Source organism: Acinonyx jubatus, chromosome C1 (assembly GCF_027475565.1).
Source record: "Acinonyx jubatus isolate Ajub_Pintada_27869175 chromosome C1, VMU_Ajub_asm_v1.0, whole genome shotgun sequence".
Taxonomy (NCBI): domain Eukaryota; kingdom Metazoa; phylum Chordata; class Mammalia; order Carnivora; family Felidae; genus Acinonyx; species Acinonyx jubatus.
In genome coordinates, this window is record NC_069381.1 from 133,085,415 (window position 1) to 133,107,684 (window position 22,270).

The window sequence follows — 22,270 nt, forward strand, 5'->3', positions numbered from 1 at the left end:
ATCAAAGATTCTAAAAACAAACTGGAGTTGTTCATTTTACCTTGGAGAACTGCAATCAATGAGTAGAAACCAAAACTTTGGCTCTGTACAAGAAAGAATCCTTTAATAACTAAAGGTATCTGAAAATGAAGCTGGTTCCACGGAAGAAAGAAAGAGAGGGGCCCTGCTACTGGGCTAATTATATTCAAGCAGGAGTTAGCCAATCAGAATGGAATACTATTTAGGGCATTAAAACACCATATGGGAAAAATGAATTCTAAAGGATCTTCAGATTCGTGAGTATCTGAAAAACGTTTATTACCTTAAAACAGATACACAGAATATAAAGATGGCTGTTGATTTCATATTCCTTATAAAGCATCTACAAAGAATGAGGTTCTTTCTCAAAACCAATTTCCTCGCAAGCCTTATCTTGCAGGTGTTCACTCTTGGAATTTCAGCTTCCCTCGCCTTTTTGTAGGTCTTCAGTGTGCCCTGTGGCCTCTACTGCACAAGCTCTATTAGAATGCTCTTCGGATAGCAGCTAAGGCACACTGCCTAGGAAAAGGCTTTTCCTTACATGACCAGATCAGGCTCTTCCATTACATGCTCTCAGACAACCACAATCCTTTTCTAGAGGGCAGAGACCCCATGTTTTTGCTCATCACTGTATCCCCAGGGCCTATCACTGAGCCTGGCATGTTGTAAGTGCTCAAGAAATATTTGTTGAATGGATGAAGGACGAAGGAATACAACATTCCCTATGAACCTAGTGTTTTCATAAATTATGATTTAAACTGAATACAAGTAACTTGTCAAAATATATCCAAGCTATTTCTTTATCACAAGTGATTAAACTACTTCCCTAGAAACTAAGGACAATAAGAAAATAGCTAGGTAGCTCCCAAGGCAATATTTTTATACTTGTTTTATTATGAAAACACATTTTCAATAACTTTTAACTTCACCATACACAAAAGAAATTTATTTCCCAGAACTCTTAGGATTCTGACAAGCCAAATGATTCTCAAGTCAAACTGTGGGCTATTAAGCTGAAAGAATATATTATATGAAGTTTAATAAGGACATTAGGTAATGAAGAAGCAGTGAGAGATTCAGGACAGATGGACAACCATCAGGTCATATAAAATATTTCCAAATGTGTGTTTGAAGAAGGATATGAAAATGCTCAGGGTAGGAGTACTTTGTGTAGCTAAGAAACACTGAAGATTGATGAGTAAATTGTCTCACTTACAAAGGTCAGCTACAATCATCTCATTTATCAGTGCAGTTCCTTTTAATGATTATTCATTTTTAAATCTTTATAAAATATACCAAACTAAACAAAAAGGAAGACATACATTATGTTTAACACTCAGAATTCACTAATGTAACTAATGCACACAGAGGCATTTAGAGTGGTATTTGAGTGGCTTCCATCAGAAGTGGATTTTTTAGGACAAAGTTACAAAATCCTTTTAGGATTAAGATTGCAAGTAAAAATTCTATTAAAGTTCTGAAAGTACAAAAAAAACTCTACCCATACCAAAACTATCACTGTACCTAATACACAAAATATTTGAAATTCCAAATAAGTAAATTCTAACAAAGTTAAACACTAGGTTTTAGGACTATTTTATTTCTATTTGGGGGAAATTACCCACTTTCCCAATATTTCAGATAATAAAGAGTTCTGAATAAGAATTCTAAGGGATCTTCAAATTCTTGCATGTCTGAATACCTTAAAACAGATACACAGACGTCAATATAAAGATGGTTGTCGATTTCATATTAGAGCCAGCATTGCATCATGTTGAAATCACTTAGACTGAACCTTGTTTCTCATAACCTTTAATTTTGGACCCAACATAAACTTTCACCCAGACCTACACTTTCACCCAGGTCATCTATTCCATCATTAGCGCCAGTCGCGGGCTCAGGCCCTCCTCCACTTCAGAGAAAAATGACAAACTAAGGAAAAGATGAAGGGAAGCCTTTGGACTAAGTAATGAACTCCAAAAGCATGGTTGTTTTTTGATGAAATGAATAAAATTTACTTTGGAAAGGTATGAGTGTGGAAAAGACTTAGCCCAATGCCTGAAATATGAATACTAAAATATTGGAACTATTATTATTACTGTGCTTTAATTTTATAAATTGATTTCTTCTGATATTAATGGAAAAGAAAATGTATTTAGTGATGTACCAACACTCCAAATCTACAAATTAAAAAACACAAAATTCCAAAAATCCCTCAACTTATTATAAAAATTTTCAAATTTACATAACAGTAGAAGGATAAGATTAATGAACCATATCAGAGAGCTTCAATAATTATCATAACTATCAATTTTGTGTTTCTATACATGAAATTAAATGTTTCCATACATGAAAAACAGATACAACAGGGCCTCTGTACACAATAAAGCTCTTACTTATTGTTAGCTATTACAACTATTAAAATACAGAGTTCTCTTTTTAAAAATTTGTAAACAAATATTGGCAACAATATAGAGAAATTGGAACCCTAGTGTACTGCTGGTGGGAATGTAAAATGATGCAGCCACTATGGAAAACAGTATGGTAGCTCCTCAAAATATAAAAATAAAATTACCAGAATTCCATTTCTGAATAAATACCCAAAAGAATTGAAAGCAGAGACTTGAATAGGTATGTGTATACCCATATTCATAGCAGCACTATTCACAGTAGCTAAAAGGGGGAAGTAACTCAAGTGTCCATTGATGGATGAATGAATTTTTAAAAATATAGTGTGTACACACACACACACACACACACACACACACACACACACACACGACCACTCAGTTTTAAAAAAGAAGCAAATTCCGACACATTACAACATAGATGAAACTTAAAGACATACTAAGTAAAACAAAGTCGCAAAAAAAAACCACTGCATGATTTCATTTATATGAGGTACCTAGAATAGTTAAATTCATAGAGAAGAAAGTAGAATGGTGGCTGCCAGGGGCTGGGGAGAGGGAGGAATGGCAAGTTATTGTTTAATGGGGTATAGAGGTTTAGTTTGAGAAATGAAAAAAAAGTTCTGGAGATGGATGGTGATGATGGTTGCACAACAGTGCGAATGTACTTAATGTCACTGAAAAATGGTTAAAAAAGTAAATTTTGTTATGTATATTTTACCACAATAAAAAATTTTTTAAAAACTGCCTATAATTAGGGGTGCCTGGGTGGCTCAATCGGTTAAGCCTCCAACTTCATTTCAGTTCAGGTCATGATCTCACAGTTCAGTTCATGAGATGAAGCCCTGTGTCAGGGTCTGCCTGGACAGCACAGAGCCTGCTTGGGATTCATATTCTCTCTCTCTCTCTCTCTCTCTCTCTCTCTCTCTCAACCCCCCCCCCACTCTCAAAATAAAAAAAATAAAATAAACTTTTTAAAAAATGCCTAAAATGGTCAAATGATACAAAAAGCTCAAATGATACGAAGTTTCATCTAAAGAGATAAATGAATGAGTGACTGGGGAAAATGCTGAGGTAAGCCCCAGTGCTCTGACCCTACAATCCCACTCCTAGATATATACCCCCAAAAACATATACATAAGATCACAATGAACCTGTATGAGGATGTTTATCATAGCACTGTTTGAGTGATACTGGAGGCAACCCAGGTGTCCATTACCTGGATAGGTAACTTAGATGTGAATAAGCTACGTTTAGATGTAATTAACTAGAAATATATACCACAACATGTCTAATCTAAAAACAACAAATGAGGGGCGTCTGGGTGGCTCAGTCAGTTAAGTGTCCAACTTCGGTTCAGGTCATGATCTCGCAGTTCCTGAGTTCAAGCCCTGTGTTGGGTTCAGTGCTGACAGCTCAGAGCCTAAAGCCTGCCTCAGATTCTGTGTCTCCCTCTCTCTTGGCCCCTCCCCTTCTCATGCTCTGTCTCTGTCTCTGTCTCTCTCTCTCAAAACTAAATACACATTAAAATACATACATATATACATACATACATGCATACATACATACAACAAATAATAAAAGAAAACTCAAGGTTGGAACATGAGATACGTACAAAGTAAAAACCACTCCATATTTGGTTGAAGACAAGTACCAATCCAAGGGCTTATACCAAACATATGTGAGTGGGGATCTACTAGGGGAGATTTAGGTGGGGTAAGAAAACCACAGTGGGGATTAGGGTTAAAGTAAAAGAATAATACCATAAAACAAGAAAAGCATCTTGTCCTGACCACTTATAATAAGGTGTGTCATCAGCAAAGGAGGATAATTAATGAAACTCTCTGAATAAGAACCCTGAAGAATTTTTTATGCACTAACTCTATTTTCTTTTCCAAATATCTACAAATTTTTGCTCCGAGGTACTTTGATTTAGATAGCTTTTAATCTGACCATCTGTTTACAAAAGGCAAATACACTGGAAAAAAGAAAGAAGGAAACTGGGTTTTTTAGCCAATTGTGATGCCAGTTTTAATCTTTATCAAAAATAACTCAGACAATAAAAGTCTTCCAATAAACCGTTTTTTAAATTTCAGTTACCATTATGCAACATACAATTGTGCAACATAACAAAAACTATGTATCTTTTCAGAAAATTAACCAACTATGGATTTCTTTGCTGGTGATTATCTCCTAAACAGGAATACCAAAGACGCAAATATCACTGCCTGAAATTGTAGAAGCAATTAAGCTATCTCTCTTATCAAACACAGTATCAGGCACAAAACATGATCCTGGAAGGCTGTTTTTAAAACTACATCCACTACCAATGCCCATGTGCTTTATGACAAATAAAGGCATTAAATGTCAGGGTCTTTAAACTGTGGCCTCAAATCACTTAACCAAGACTTCTTAAGATCATTACCACTCCCCCAGGAGGCATGTCTTTCTCACCTGTTCAGTGCCAACACAACCCCCCAGCACATCATGGGTCCTCAAGAAAATGGTTTTCAAAGGGATGACCTCAGCAAATTGACAATAGGTATAAATAAATGAGAGTGTACAAAAGTAACTAATGACAATGGACTTTCACATATCTGAAGGACTGTCTGAAAATAGACTGCTCAGTCAGCGCAAGTGGTACATTTGGTGCTCCCTAATCTAGACCTAGATACATGTCTCTGAGAACCTAAAATGGCCACCAAACACCTAAGTGTTCCTTCTCTGTTCCTCCATGGCATCCATATCCACAGTCATAGAATGCAGAAAATAGCTGTCTCTCTACCATTGGTATACAAGTCATTGACTTGTGTCCATTATTTGTCTTACTTGTGTTCCATTACATGGCTTACTTGTGTTCACCCATCCCACAATAAGTAGTTCCTGCTCCTCACTAAAAGATATGTTGACCAAAACAGGCTAAAAGTTAAAAACAGAAAGATAGGGATTATGTCACAGAATGAGTAGTACACCACCCCAGATCACCCCATATAGCCATCTCGTCTTTACTGGGTAAACACTGCTGGGATTATATATGGATCCTTTATGTCTATCTATTCCCTACTCTAGAATTGCAGCCATGCAGAACAATGTATCTAAAGAAACAGGAACCTGTAATAGTGAGAACATTCTTACACATGAGTTATTCACTCAACAGGCCACATTAGAAATCTACTTCAAGATATCCTAAAAGCTTCCAATTTTAAAAAACTGTTTACATAAATATTCAATAAACATTTACAGAACATCAACTGAGTGCCAAGTTCTAGGCTACTAAGGTACTATGGGATAATCAAAGACGAGTAAAGCACTCAAAAAACTCACAATTGTAAGTACTATATGACAAATATTCAAAGGACTTTTACCTTCAAGTAAGAAAGGCAACAAAATAAAAAAATGAGAGACTTTGAAGAATGTTTAGGATTTTGACAGGGAGAGGTGAAAAAGGGCTTTCCACAAAGGAAACAATATTATCAAAGAAAAAGAGTAGTACATGAGGAGAGGAATGCTGACCAAAATATTGGAGCATATGTTAGGTATAAAAAGGTAGAAAATAAGGGTAGACAAAGCAGACTAAAAGCCTAGTTCGAGAGGCCCTTAACTGCTAGGATTAAACATTAAAACTTCCTTTTGTGAGTAACAAGGACAATCCAAAACATAATAATGATCATAGTTTCAAAAAAAGGTCACTGAAAATTGAAGTTGGTCTCAATATGAACAAAACACTAGAGGAGGAAAAACAGACCAGGAAAACTAGAAAAAGAGAATCTTCAATAGGTCAAAACTGTAGAAGTTTGAGTGGCACAATTTAAAAACGACATCAAGAAAGAGGTAGAAAAGAAGGAAGAAAGGAAAGGAGGGAAGGAGGAAGGGAGGAAGGGAGGAGGGAAGGAGGAAGGGAGGAAGGGAGGAAGGGAGGAAGGGAGGAAGGGAGGAAGGGAGGAAGGGAGGAAGGAAGGAAGGAAGGAAGGGAGGGAGGGAGACAGGCTGAACAATGTTCAACTATTGTTCATAGCAGGATATGCACAAATAAAAATCTTTAAGTTTATTTATTTATTTTGAGTAAGAGAGAGAAAGCACGCACGAGTAGGGAAGGGGCAGAGAGAGAGAGGGAGAGAGAATTCTCTATGCTGTCAGCACAGAGCCCAACTGAGGGCTCCATCTCATGACCATGAGATCATGATCTGAGCCAAAATTAAGAGTCGGATGCGTAACCAACTGAGCCACCCTTATACCCAAAAATGTTAATTTTTTTCTGAAAATTTCAGTGCTAAAAAAGGGAGTAACAGGATATTTCTAATGCTGGTTATGATGGAATAACTGGCACCAGAAATACTCCATTCCCACTGTGATCAACCTGAAAACTGTACAAAATACATAAAACTGTTTTCAGACATTGGACAATATGGCAGTACATAAAAGTGATCCCTGAAGAAGGGAAACCACATAAGGAAGCCCTATGATTAACCATAGGGCTTCAATCTAGAAGTACCCTATGGACCACAGTGTAAGGAGATAAAAAGTGCATGGTGGTCCATGTGAGCTGAGGAAACAGATTTCAGAGTTTCTGGGAGGCTGAGATAACTGGAATTTGTAAGGATACAGTGCATAAGAGACAGGAGCAATGCAGAGGAAAAGGTCCACATATCTAAATAGGGATCCCAAATGCACATTTCCAATGAATATTATAAGACTCCATTAGGCTACTTTAAGAACAAAGATGAGAAAGTAATAACGTGAAGACTACCCAAAGGTCATGCAGGCCTAGAAGATGTTCAAGATTACAACAGAAGAGCAGAGAAACTTCACTGAATGTACATGGTATTCAGCAGTGCACAAAAAAGAATCACATCTTAATAACAGGATTAAATTAGCTCTAGAATACAGGCTACTCAAGAACAATCCTACAAAGTTTAAAAACTAGCCTCAAAAAAATCAAGCTGATCCACAAAGAATTTAAAACTGCCTGCCAAAACTAGTATTTTTTTTTAAAGGGCAATAAAATCAGGACACTCACAATGCAAGGTTCACAATGCCTATCAACCAACAAAAAATTACTACACATGTGAAGAAAAAAAATGTGACTCAACCAGGACAAAACAATAGAAAACGATACAGAAATGGCAGATACAATGGAACTAGCATTGTAGCTAGTTCATAAGCACACTACTTATGAATATATTTAAAAACGTATGTTTAAATGTAAAATGATGATGAAAGAAATGAAAACTATTTTAAAAAGTAAAACTTCCAAGGGTGCCTGGGTGGCTCAGTCACTTAAGCATCTGACTCTAGGTTTCGGCTGAGGTCACGATCTCATGGTTTTGTGGGTTTGAGCCCTGCATCAGGCTCTGCGCTGGCAGCACAGAGCCTGCTTGGGATTCTCTCTCTTTCCTCTTTCTCAAAATAAATAAATAAACTTTAAAAAGAAAAAAGAATACATACCTATTTAAAAAAAGTAAAAAGTAAAACTTCCAGAAATTAAATCAAAAAGTCTTTTTAAAAAATTCACTAGGGGGGCCTGGGTGGCTCAGTCGGTTAAGCATCCGACTTCAGCTCAGGTCATGATCTCACGGTCCGTGAGTTTGAGCCCCACATCGGGCTCTGTGATGACAGCTCAGAGCCTGGAGCCTGCTTCTGATTCTGTGTCTCCCACTCTCTCTGCCCCTCCCTCACTCATACTCTGTCTCTCTCACTCTCAAAAAAGAATAGATGTTAAAAAAAAAAAAATTCACTAGATGGTCTTGTGACAAAGTATAAGAGAAGATCCTTTAACTTGAAGGCATAAGAATAAAAACTGTCCAAAAAGAAGCAGATAAGAGGAAAGACAGAAAAAGTGAGTTGAGTCCCAGTGGCCTGTGGAATAATAGCTAGTCATCAATCATATATAACTAAAATCTCCAAAAGAGAGAAGCAGAAAAAATTTTTTAAAAAAATAACAGCCTACAAGTTTACAAATTTGAGGAAAACCATAAACCTACAGATCCAAGAAACTCAATAAACCTTAAAGGAATGCATATTTTAAAAACTATATCGAGACATATCATACTTAAAAAAAAACAGTTGGTAAATATACTGTCTTAAAAACACAAAAGTTTAAACATTTTTTTTTTAATTACAATACTAGAGTCACTGGAAAAAATGATAAGGAACCCCATTGACTTCTCATCCAAAGAAAAGGAGGGTAAAAAAAAAAAAAATGTAAGCCAGAAGACAATGGGAAAATATTTTAAAAGAGCTTAAAGATATAAAAGGGAAAAGAAACTGTCAGGGTACAAGTGAAAAATAAATGCTAAGAAAGATTTTCAAATGAAAGGTGAGAATTTATTTACAGCAGGCCTGTGCTATAAAAATGTTAAAGTTCATCAAAATGAAAAAAATTATACTATATGAAAACAAAGATCTACATGAAGGAATGAAAAACCATGAAAAAAGGTAATTATACAGGTAAATGTAATAGACTGTTTTCTCATTTTTTTTTAATTTCTCTGAAAGAAAACTGATAGTTTAAAGAAAAAAAAATTTTTAGGGTGGGTGGTACCAGGGTGGAGCAGTTGGTTAAGCATCTGACTCTTGATCTCAGCTCAGCTCATGATCTCAGTTTCATGAGTTCAAGCCACACATTGGGCTTTGTGCTAGCAGCATGGAGCCTGCTTGGGATGCTCTCTCTCTCTCCTCTCTCTTTCTCTGCCCCTCCCCAACTTGTGCTCTCTCTCTTTCTCTCAAAATAAATAAACATTTAAACATTTTTAATAAAAAAGAAAAAGAAAAAATATAGAAAAAAAATTTTAAGTGATGTTTTACATAATACACAGAGGTAAAATATACAACAATACCACAAAGAACAGGGGAAACTGACATTGTTGTAAAGTTCTTAAATTATATGTAAAGTGATATAATATGAATTGAATATAGACTGTGATGACATGTATATTATAAATCCTATAGGAATCACTAGGTGAAAAAATAAAAATGTACAATGATGTTCAGCTTATAACCCAAAAGGTAATGTAAAAATAAACAGTAAAATACTCAACTAATCCTAAGGAAAGTAGGAAAAGAAAAAGAAATAACAGATGGGACAAATAGATGTATTTCATATTTCTCCCAAAGGGTGTCTATTCAGATACTTTGCAAATTTTTAAGTCGTGTTCTTTTGACAAATGTCTTTTTGAATTCTAAGAATCCTTGATATATCGTGGATACAAGTCCCTTACCAAAGATATGCTTTGCAAATATTTTCTCCCAGTTGGTGGGTTGGTATTGACGGTGTCTTTTGAAGTATAAGTTTTTAATTTTGATCAACTCCAATTTGTCGATTTTTTGTCACTTATGCTTTTGATGTCTTCTAAGAAGGTTCTACTTAACCTAAAGTCATGAAGATTTACTCTTAAATTTTCTTCTAAGTTTTATAGCATTAGTTCTTACACTTGGGTCTATAATCCATTTGGCATCAATTTTAATGAATGGTCAATGAAAGGATCCAACTTTATTCTTTTGCTAATGGATACACAGTTGTCCCAGCACCATTTGTTGAAAAGACCAGTCTTTCCCTATTAAATTATCTTGGCACCTTTGTCAAAGACCAATTAATCATAAGCATTAGAGTTTATTTCTGGACCCTCAATTCTATTTCACTGATCTTTATGTCTCTCATTATAACAGGATCACACTGCCTTGATTACTGTAGCTCTGTAGTAAGCTTTAAAATTAGGAGGGGTCCTTCATATTTGTTCTTTTTTCAAGATTATTTTTACTATGTTAGCTGCCTTGAATTTCTGTAAGAATTTTAGCATCAGTTTTTTATTGAAAAAAAAAAGGCAGCTAGGATTTTGATAGAGATTGCCTTGAATCTGAATTTCATTTGGTAGACTATTGCCAACCTCACAACATCCTTCCATTTATTTAATGTCTTCCAACAATTTTTGTAGATTTTGGACAATTTTCCTACTGTTTTTGTTAACTTGTTCCTATTTGACTCTTTGTTGCTATTTTAAATGGAATTGTTTTTCTTAATTGCACTTTTATATTATGTTCATTGCTAGTGTATAGAAATACAATTAATTTCTGTATACTGCTCTGTACCTTGCAATCTGCTGATCATTCATTAGTTGTAATAGATTTTAATGGATTTTTTAGGACTTTCTATAAAGATCCTGTCACTCCGTGAATATTCTCACCTGTCTTGCCTAGAACTTCTTGTACAGTATGGAACAGAATTGGTGACAGCAACATTGTTGCCTTGTTCCTGATCTTGGAGAAAAGGATTCACTCTCACCATTACATAGCTCTGTCTTTACACAGATGTCTTTTATACTGAAGTAATTTCCTTTTATTCCTAGTTTAATAAAAGGGTGCTGGATTTTTCAAATAATTTTTTTCTAATGAGATGATCATTACCTTGATACCAAAATCTGACAAAGACATTACATTGCCCCATCAGCTCGAGATGCCATAATACAATACCACAGAATGAATGGCTCGACATAGTTGAGCCATAGTTCTGCAGACTGGGAATTCTAAGATCAAGGTGCTGGCCAATTTGGTAACCCAGTGAGGAATCTCTTCCTGGCTTATGGAGAGATGCCTTCCCACTATGTCTTCATATGTCCTCACATAGTAGGGAGACTGAGCAAGCAAGCTCAGGTCTCTTCCTCTTCTTATAAGGACACTAATCCCATTACGGGGGCTTCAATCACATCACCTCATCCAAATCTAACTGTCTTCCAAAGGTCCCACCTCCAAATACCATCACGTTGGGAGTTAGGGCTTCAACATATAAGTTTTGAGGAGACACAAATATTGACTCCATAACACTCCCTCAAAGAAATGATATCGGGGCGCCTGGCTGGCTCAGTCAGTTAAGCGTCCAACTCTTGATTTTGGGTCAGGTGATGATCTCACAGTTCGTGAGTTCAAGCCCCGAACTGGGCTTTATGCTGACAGCATGAAGCCTGCTCGGGATTCTGTCACTTTCTCTCTCTCTCTGCCCCTCGTGTGTTCTCTCTCTCTCTCAAAATAACTTTTTAAAAAAAAAATGATATCCATCATGAACAAAAATTTCCAAATCATTAAAAAATATCACAAATCAAGTTCTCAAATTCAGAATGATAATAAAAGGATAATGCATCATGAACAAATGGGACTTTGAAAATGCAAAGGCTGATTTAGGATCTAAAATCCAATCAATGTAATTCATCAAATTAATAAATTTAAAAAGAAAAACCAAACAATTCTGCAGATACAAAAAAATCATATGACAAAATTTGGGGCACCTGGGTGGCTCAGTTGGTTAAGCGTCCGACCTCGGCTCAGGTCCTGATCTCACGGTTTATGAGTTCCAGCCCCGCATCAGGCTCTGTGCTGACAGCTCAGAGCCTGGAGCCTGCTTTGGATTCTGTCTTCTTCTCTCTCTGCCCCTCCCCACGTGTGCTCTGTTTCTCTGTCTCTCAAAAATAAATAAATGTAAAAAAATTTTTTTAAAAATCATTATGACAAAATTTAACATTCGTTTACAATAAAAGCTCAGCATACTAAAAATGAAAGGGAATGTGCTCTACCTAATATATGGTATCTATAAAGAAATTTGAAGTTAACACCATACACAGTGGTTAAAGTCTGAATAGCCTTCTATATCCAGGAATAAGGAAAGAATGCTTACTCTCACCACTTACATTTAACACTTCTCTGTAAGTCCTATCTAGTGCATTAAAAACGAAATAAAAGAGGGTGCCTGGGTGGCTCAGTCAGCTAAGGGTCCGACTTCAACCCAGGTCATGATCTCACAGTTTATGGGTTCGAGCCCCATGTCTGGCTCTGTGCCAACAGCTCAGAGCCTGGAGCCTGCTTCAGATTCTGTGTCTCCCTCTCTCTTTGCCCCTCCCCAACTCACACTCTCTGTCTCAAAAATGAATGACCGTCAAAAAAAAAAAAAAAAAAAGGAGTAAAAGACATAAAGATTGGAAAGAAAGATGTAAAACTCTCTTTATTTGTAATTAACAGTCATCTACAAAGAGTACCTTGAGGAAGTCACACAAAAATTCACAAAAATTTATGAATTAATAAGGTAGCAGGATACACATTTGACATATAAAAATCAATTGTATTTCTGCATACTAACAATGACCAACTGTAAGATATATTTTAACTGCATTTTCAATAACATCCAAAAATATAATTCATATTCTATTCACTTAGGATAAACCTAACAAAAGATAAAACACTACTGAGAGAAATTAAAAAATAAGTAAATAAGTGAAAATACCTCAGGTCTTTGAGTTTAAATAACCCAATACTGTCTAAAAATTCATCCTCCCCAAATTATTCTATACAATGTAATGCCAATCAAAATTCCTAGAGGTGTTTTGTATAAATGTACAAACGAATTCTATAATCAATACGGAAATGGAAAGAATTTAGAGGACCCAAACAATTTCAAAAAGGAACAAAGTTAGAGAATTTATACCACTGATTTCAAGACAGTATAAAAAGTGTTGTGTTGGCATAATAGACATATAGGTTACCATAAGTGTCTTGGAAAAGATCCATATTTTATATGATTAGCTCATTTTTAACAAAAGTTTTCAAGGTAACTCAAAGGAGGAAAGACAGTTTTTTCAAGAAATGGTCCTTAAACAACTAGACATGGAAAAGAATTAACCTTGATCCTCACCTCACACACTACACAAAAATTACCTCAAAATGGACCAGAGACCTAGTGTACATCTTTCAGAAGAAAACACGGGAGAAAATCTTCACAAGCTGGAGTTAACTAAAGATTTTTAGGCAGAAACAAAAAAAGAAGAAGAAGGAGAAGGAGAGGGAAGAGGGGAGGAGGATGGGGAGAACGAGGAAGAAAGGGAAAAAAGCACAGACCAAAAAAAATGGATAAACTAGATTTATTAAAAATTAATTTACTTCTGCTCTTCAAAAGAAATTATCAATGAAAGGAAAGAGCAGTCTACAAACCAAGAGAAAATATACCTGACAACGGACCTGTATCCAGATAGATTATAAGTCATACATAAGTGACAAGAAAACAAACAAATCCAATTTTTTAAATGGGCAAAAGATCTGAACAGATACTTCACAAAAGATGAACAAATGGCCAATAAATAAAAAAATCAACATCACTAGTAATCAGGGAAAATGAAATTAAAACCACAATGAGATAAAACTACATACTCATGAGAATGTCTGAACTCAAAAGAATAATACCAAGTGTTGGCCAGAATGTGGGGCAACTAGAACCTTCCTATTATTGCAGGAATATGGCACAACCACTTAGAAAACAGTTTGGCAGTTTCTTACAAAGTTAAACATACACTTGACCACATGACACTAGAATTCTACTCCTGGATTACTTAACCCAGAAGGATCAAAGCATACATACACAAATACTTGTACATGAACATTCATGGTAGCATGACTCTTTATAGGCAAAAACTAGGAACACCCCAAATGTGCACAAACAGGTAAATTGTGGCACATTGACACAATGCACCCTGTGAAAAGGAACTACACTAAGATATACAATAACACAGTAAGCTTCGAAAGTCTCATGCTAGAAAGAATGCATAATGTGTGCTTCTATTTGTGTAAAACCCAAGAACAGGCAAAACTAATTCAGTGACAAAAATCAAACCAATAGTTGCCTAGAAATGGCAATGAAGGAGGAAGAAGTGCCTGCAAAGGAACACATGGGAACGTTTTGAGGGGACAGAAGTGTTTTACACCTTGATCGTAGTAGTTACAAGAAGCTTATCTGCAAATAAGTGTTTGACAAACAAGTGTTTATTTGTCAAAACTCATTGACCTATACATTTAAAATAACTGCCTTTTATTATATGTAAATTATACCCCAAATATATTTGATTTAAAATTTTAAAAGGAGTAGCATTCAGACATTAAGAGTATCATCAACCAAAGATGCCAATAAAGGGCACATCTAGTTTTACTCAGGTTTAACCCCTATATATGTCTTATTGTCTTTTATTTGTTCAATCAATCGTGTGTTAAATACCAACTATGTACCAGGAATGATTCTGAGTGTGGTACAGCAGTAAAACAAAACTAAATCCCCGCCTCATCAAGCTTTCATTCTAATAGCAAATACCATAAAAAAGTAAAAGTAAAAGACAACAAGACTGGGAAAGTGCTAACCAGAAAAATAAAGCAGCTAGGCAATGGGAGACACTTTAAATGAGGTAGTCAAAGAAGGTCTCACTAGGAATGTAACATTTCAATAAAGATCCAAGAAAGATTAGGGGGAAAGCTAAGAAGTTATCTGGGGGGAAAAGCATTCCAGAAAGAAGAAAGAGCAAGAGCAAAGGCTCTGAGGCTGGCTATTCAAGGAACAACAAGGTGTCATATGTAAACAGAAGGTACTAAGTAAAAGATGAGGTTGCAGATGGGGCAATATCATGTAGCATCTCATGAGCTACTACAAAGACTTTAGCTTTTACACAGTTGTAAGAAAGGAAACTACTGAAGTTTTTAATTGAAGAATGACAGGATTGACTTATGTTTTAACCATGATTATTTTGGTTACTGCACACAGACTAGACTGAAGTGCTAGGTTATGAGTTGAAGATTTTAAGAGGAAGCTAAGAGAACAGTCAGGAGGCTATTAACATAATCCAAGTAAGAGATAATAATGACTTGAGCCAGGTGATAGTGGAGGTGCTGAGAGGTGGTAAGATTCAGATTCTAAATGTATTTTGATGGTAAAGCCAATATGAACTACTGACAAATAACATACCAACACAAAGAGAGATGAGACAGGGAGGACTCCAAGGTTTTTTAGTCTAAGTAACATGGATGAAGGGGATGAACATGTCATTAAGATGGGGAAGACTAAAAATGAAAGAAGTTTGAGTAAAAAGATCAGCTGAGTTCTGAGCATTTTCAATTTAAATACCCTTAAATACCCATATGGAGGTAACACAATTAGACAGGTGTCAGGGGTTCAGAGGAAAAAATCTATTATAAATTAAAGATTTTCATTATGATTATTTTTTTTTTTTTTACAAAGTAAATGACTGGGTATGAGGAGTGAGTGAGTGAGTGTGTGTGTGTAAAACTTTCAGGAAACAGTCCATACTAGAATTTAATATAATAAGGCCTCAGCACTAATGGACTACTTGTATATTTTCTGATTTACATAAATCCATACAAGTCTGCTAGGCACTTCACACCTTTATTTTTACTTTCACATCTGAAGTACAGCAATATGGATAGATAAGGTGTGTATTTAAGATAACAACGTGAACAGACACATTCCTGGAACTATAGCTATTTAAAAGTGACACTAGCATCAAGATACTCATTCTTATTCTGGGAAGGCTTTAAAAAACAATCACTTGTTATGAAACTAATTGCACTGCCAAATGCTTCTCAAAATCATATGTAAAAAAATCATCTTCTCTACATTTTACTGTTTTAAATCAAGGAGAGTAATCGACTTTGTGATTAGTTCTAGATGTTTGGTTTTGATGCTTATAACCATCTAGGTTCTAAAGTGAATAACATTTTCACACTGTATCTCAAAAAGACAGACACCATTTTGTGCATTACTAAAGAAATACAAAAATGACAGGTAAGAATACCAACCTTCAACCAGAATTGTAACACGGGTAACCATGCTTACCTAGTGCTTAAAACCATTTTTTAAAAAGTAAAATTTTCAGTGTGGAATGAGCATTATTTCTTTCTAAGTATCTATTCATTCCCAATTCCACATCTTGATTATTACCTCATGCTAGAATGCCTTTCTTCCCAGCGATACCCTTCTCCTCCTTCAAGACCCAGATCAAACTCAGCCTCCACCACAAAGCCTGCCCCCGAATCGCAGCAGTATTTAGTTCTTTCCACATTCCCACAGCATTGCCACTGACATGTCTAGAGCACCTATGTCATTCCACCATGGATTATTTAGCTATATGACACTAAAACAGAGGCTCCTTGAGGGCAGAACACCTTAGCCATCTTTTCCCTCCCTAAAATACTCAACATGATACCTTAACATACCATGTTTTATGTACTCACTAAAGGCTTAACTTAAAACCCTATTAAACTAAGAAAATGATCAAATAGAACTTAATGGGATATATGCTTTAACTTCCTTTCATCACTTTAAACATACTCTTCCAATAAATAAACATACTCTTCTAGATCTCACTTCCCCATCTCTCCATACTGTCCCAGATAAATCCTATTGTTTCTCATCCACTTTCTAATACTGCAAAATACAGTCTAATCCAATTTAAATCTTCAACTTTGTATCTTATCCACACAACCCCACCTCAACCTCAGGCCAGCGAAGAGAAAGAGCATAGCTATCTGTCTTTTTCAATATTCTTTCTAGCTCTTTCCATTTTCTCCATTTCCTCCCTCAACTTTCTAGTTCCCACAAATCAGGATAGGCAGAGGAAGGAGGACAAATGCCCTGGGTGCCTACCTCCCTGGGGATTTACTGGATGGCCATGAAGCAGGATGATCTGTTACCCTTATGGAATCATTGATAGAACCTTCTCTCATTCTCAAAGGCACCCGCTTTAGACAGTACACTTCAGATCTGCACAGCAGAGTGGCTGTAAGTTACAGCAAACATAAAAGGCTGTCTCCTCCACCCTGCATGGCGCCTTGACTGAGGGATGGATTCTCAGGCTGACCTTTTAACCATCCTACGCACTGTCCCATCGTATGGCAAGCTCTCCCTGACAGCAACCACCAAGACAACTCTAGCCTGGTTACTTCCATGGTGTCCACTTGGCGTACACACACACACACACACACACACACACACACACTCCTCATGGTTTCTTTCCACCAGATGGACAAAGATCACCTCTTTCCATTACTGCCCTCTCACTCAAAATGTCACCTCACTGGCTCCGGTTACCCTCCTCCACTCTAGAAAGAAGTCTATGTTCAGGAATGCTCCAAACTCTGGAAAACATATTATCATTCTCCTTCAAGAACTCTCTGGAAGGTGCCAATGCAGTAAAAGACACAAGATTCTGTAGGTCATTAAATATCCAGACAAGATGTTAAATACCAATCTACACTTCTGGCAGACATACCCAAATTCTGGGCTGGAAACAGAAGGTCCTTTTGGGGAAAAACGGAAATGTCACAAACTAACTCCAACAAACAATTCCTCATCTGAATGACACTTGTAATATTCCCCTCTTTTCTAATTTGTTATATATGGGAAGTGGGTGCTGCAGTTCTATTCTCCTTTACTAAGTCCCATATCCGTCCTTAGAATGCAAGGATACTTACTAACTTTTATTTTCAGCTTTGGAGCTTTAGCTAAAATCCTGAAACAAATCCTGATCATCATCCTGTTTTTGGAGGTGCAATTCCCCTACAATGCAACTAACTGCTTACCTAATATAAGGGACCCTTCATTTTAAGCAACTCCATGTGAAATAAAGATTTACCAAAAAAGGAGGGGGACGCTATTGACTAAAAGCATCAGGAAAAAAGAAAAAGATTCTTCATTGGGTCATACAAATGTTACCTTAGTAGATTAGTATAGTATTCCTATGTCAAACATCTCATTTAAATATATTTACATTCAATGAAGAGCCACTGCATAAAATGGAGAATGCTCACTTTCAAATCCAAACATCTGCTGCCTACAAAATTTAAAATTCTATACAACAAACCAAGTTGACAATTACACATCTATTTAAGTTAATGTTAGATATACTGTAACTTATGATTTTAAAAAAATAGATATATCATAAGACTATTTACTAAATTTCAATTATTACATGAAGAATAATTCTGAAACCTCTCTGGTTAGAGAAATCATTTAGTACAAACCAGTATCCATAAGTAGTACAAAGCACAGAGATTTACAGATTTGAACTAAAAATGCATGCTGAGACTGGTGTGACGTTGTAAAAGTTATACATATAAGATTATATATACACTTCTGAAATTAAAACATACACCAGTCCTATAACAGAACAATTCCACTCTGAGGTATTTAATCCAAAGAAATTAAAACATATTGTCCACAAAAAGAATTATACAAGAATCCTGTTTATAGCAGCTTTACTCACAATAGCCAAAAACCAGAGGGGGAAAAAGAAAATCAAATGTCTATTAACAGAATAGATAAACGAATTGTGGCAAAACAGAGTATTACTCAGCAGTAAAACAAAATGAACCACTAATACATACAATAGTAAGGATAAATCTCAAAACCACTATATTGAGGAAAAGAAGCCAGATACAAAACAGTACATGCTCTATGTCTCCATGTAAACTTCAAGAACAAACTTCCTAATCTAAGGAAAATAGAAATCGGAACAGAAGTCGTCTTCAAGGAGAGGGAAGAACTGACTGAAAAAGGCATAAGGGAAGTTTTGGAGGATGTTAAAATGTTCTGTGTCTTGAATGGGGGGAAGGGAGTAGTTACATGGGTAGATACACTGTCAAAGTTCATTAATTATACATTTTAAAATGACTATTTTTGTATACAAATTACATTCAATAAAGTTGATTTAAATCACATCTGGTATCTTACTTCTGAACAATGTCAAGGATAGCCAGCTAATGTAAAATATAATCTCTTAGTAAAAGCTGAAAATATATTGGTAATAATCTTAACAAACTTACAGCCTAAATCAGACTCTAAAACCCAAATCCAAATCCATGTTTACCCACTGTCACAAGGCTACATGGATAATTTTAGCCCACAGAAACATCCATAAGCATTCACAGAATGAATGAGACCAATCAGCAGGTCTTTTATTGGGAGATCATGACCTAAAACAGGTGGTCACTTTTGACTACTATAAAGTATGAATTCAACGTCGTGTTTACGATCACTCTTCTCCTACTTATCCAATGTTTTCTCTGCCTCCTAGCAATCTTGGAGGAGCGTACTTCCCTATTTCTGTAACACCTATTTCAAAATCCCTTTTCCTGATTTCTCTCATCAATTTTTCTCCTTTTTTGAGTAAAAACTCTGTCTGGGAATATCATACAACCACTTCACTCTTGACTGTCTCTCCTTAAATCTTACCCTTTGTGGGATTTGTTTGCTTTTTTCCCCTGTATTTTCAAGTAATTAAAATAATTATTTTGCATTCTAGCATCTTGAGTTCAATAATTTCAACATTTTTTTCTTGTCTTCAATACCACATGCTTCACCAAGGTGCCAAAGTACTCATATTTAAGCCACTTGACCATGCTGCCACCTTGGCTGTGTTTTTTGTTTTTTGTTGTTTGCTCACTTCACTCCTCCTAAAGGACCAATGAATGACAAAGTCCAAGATTCCTTATCATTTACTCTATACCTGAAAAAACATAGTTGGATATTTTGACTTGAAAGCCCTTTCACACAGTTGTCTTTTACACTTAAAAACAGTGCTGCTAAGGGGCACCTGGGTGGCTCAGCTGTTAAGCATCTGACTTTGGCTCAGGTCATGATCTTGCCATTTCAAGTTCGAGCCCCACATAGGGCTCTGTGCTGACAGCTCAGAGCCTCGAGCCTGCTTCAGATTCTCTATCTCCCTCTCTCTCAAAATTAAACATTCAAAAAAAAAAAAAAAAAAAAATACTGCTAAGGCACTGTTCCTAACCAAGTGACTGAATGTGTCCTTCCAAGATGATGTCTTGTTATAGGCAGTATAGGTCTACTTGTAAAGGCTGTAGACATCTATAGTTCTCATTTTAATCGGCTTTGTGACACTGTTTTTCCACGGTTATTCCCACACCCCAAACTGGTAGTCACCCTAGACTGTACAGACTTTTTAAACCAACCCTCTTTCAAGCATTTTTGTATACATTCTATTCGAAGTTGATCTAATCTAGCTTATGACATATGTTACTGTGGCAGCTCATTATCACCGACCTTTCATTTATAGATTTTGTATCATGGCATCACTTACATCTGAAAACACAGCTATACAGTACTATATTAACTGGTAACCCATTAGTTGGAGAAGTTCTAGAGTCCAGATACAGTATTTGCAAATGTACTATCTCCCTACTTTCCAAGGAGGCTCCAACATCCTTCTGCAACACCAACATGAAGGTATTTATGTTAAAAGACACTAATCCTAAAATCTTCCCATACTGTATGCTGGCCTTTCAGATTACTTTATTTCTTCATTTATCAGACAACGACTGGAGAGAAAAGGCCTCTATAAAATGAGACGCAATGTGGGACTCTGGATCTTTACTTCTAAGACCTTGTGTATACCCCTTAGGTTTTTCATCAGGAAATTAGGATAATTGCACTTGCTTTCAAGGTTGCAGAACGAATTAAAACTTTTGCAAAGTATCTTAGTCGATACCTACTAATCAGGAAGCTTTAAATAAATAGTACATAATAAACCACTCTATTGCATGGATACCACCCGTCAATCCAAAAATAGAGTGCTAGTCTATGATCTTGTTACGTATCACATTTACAATCTCTTTCTCCCTTTACATTCCACTAATTTCCCAAAGTCTAGAATAGCCTCATTTTCTCCATTCATAAAATTATGTCACTTGCCTTAACAAAAAGCAGCTTTAGCCAGGGGATTATGAAGTTAGGGGGCAAGGCAGTAGGGGAAGGATGCACCTAAACAGTCACTGCTTTACTAAAATTAAGACAGTAATTAACACAATAATGTATGCCTATTACATCCTAACTTTGCATTAATCTTTTTCTTCAAAGTCTTTTTTGAAATCACAAAAGCCAGAATCATTGCCTTCCTCATACCCTATAAATATCGTAAACAGGTCCTACATAAAACAGTGGACAGAAAGATGTAATTGATGAATTCTCAAAACCCTGCAATTTCTAATGTTTTGTCATCTCAGAAATCAATTCATAAGAACTTATCACATGAGTATGGGATGTGGGGGAGGATAAACTAAATATCCTTCTGACCACTGATGCGAAACTAGTTTTAAACACCTGGATTTTCTTCTTCTCCTGATTATATTCAAATGAATTATTATCTCAAAAACCATATAAAAGATTAACACAGATGTTTTCTTGCCACTACATTCTCAAATTCCAAGCAATACCACTATCCTTTTTGCAATGAACCACTTTTTTATACTTTTATGAGAGGTCTTCTCAATTTCAACAAGAACAGGTGAATTAAGAGTAACTGAAACCTATCAAGCTACATGTATCCACTCTTCTGTATATTTTGATAAAAGTTTGCTTTAGAAAAAAAAAATTGCAATATACAAAATGCTCTGGTTATTGTCCCCTCCCTCTCATAGGTTTTCAGAAGACCACAATGAATTCCTGATTCAAATGTGTTATCAATGTTAAACCCACATAATTTTTATTACATGTATCTTATTTATAAGGTAAAAGTAGTTTGCTGCTTTAAACACAAACACACACATACAACAGTCTTTCCTAAAGTGCCTCATATTTGAAAATGGCCAACTTTTCCAAATATTAACGACAATAACACAGGGCAGTTTAATTATGGCACAATAAATGAATGACAAGAGCATTTTACTTCAAAATCCCTGAGTTCCAGGATCTGAACATCTATAAGAACATCCTTTTCATTCCAGATTCAAAAGTTTAAAGCATTCAAGTGCTACAACACACCTTTCAGTTATAGGCATTGCTTCGATGAAAAAACACCTTTAAAAACCATGAAATGAAATCAATTCCACATAAAGCTATCATAGGATTCTGATCTCTAATCTGACTTGTAAATTAGATGTGTGTAATTTTGACTATTCAGCAACCACAGATCTTCTTCCTAGCAGGACGGCTGTTGGTTGCACTGCACTGTGACCAAAAACATGCAGTAGTAGCCGTGGCACACTGACAAATTCAAGAGTATATGCCTTGAATA

General features: G+C 35.9%; 1 protein-coding gene across 22 annotated transcripts in view; it reads right to left on the reverse strand.

Annotated features, from left to right (window-relative positions):
* The window catches only part of GTDC1 (glycosyltransferase like domain containing 1), a 396,065-nt gene that overhangs the window by 361,326 nt on the left and 12,469 nt on the right, over nt 1-22,270 (reverse strand). The gene's annotated exons all lie outside the window — the stretch shown is intronic.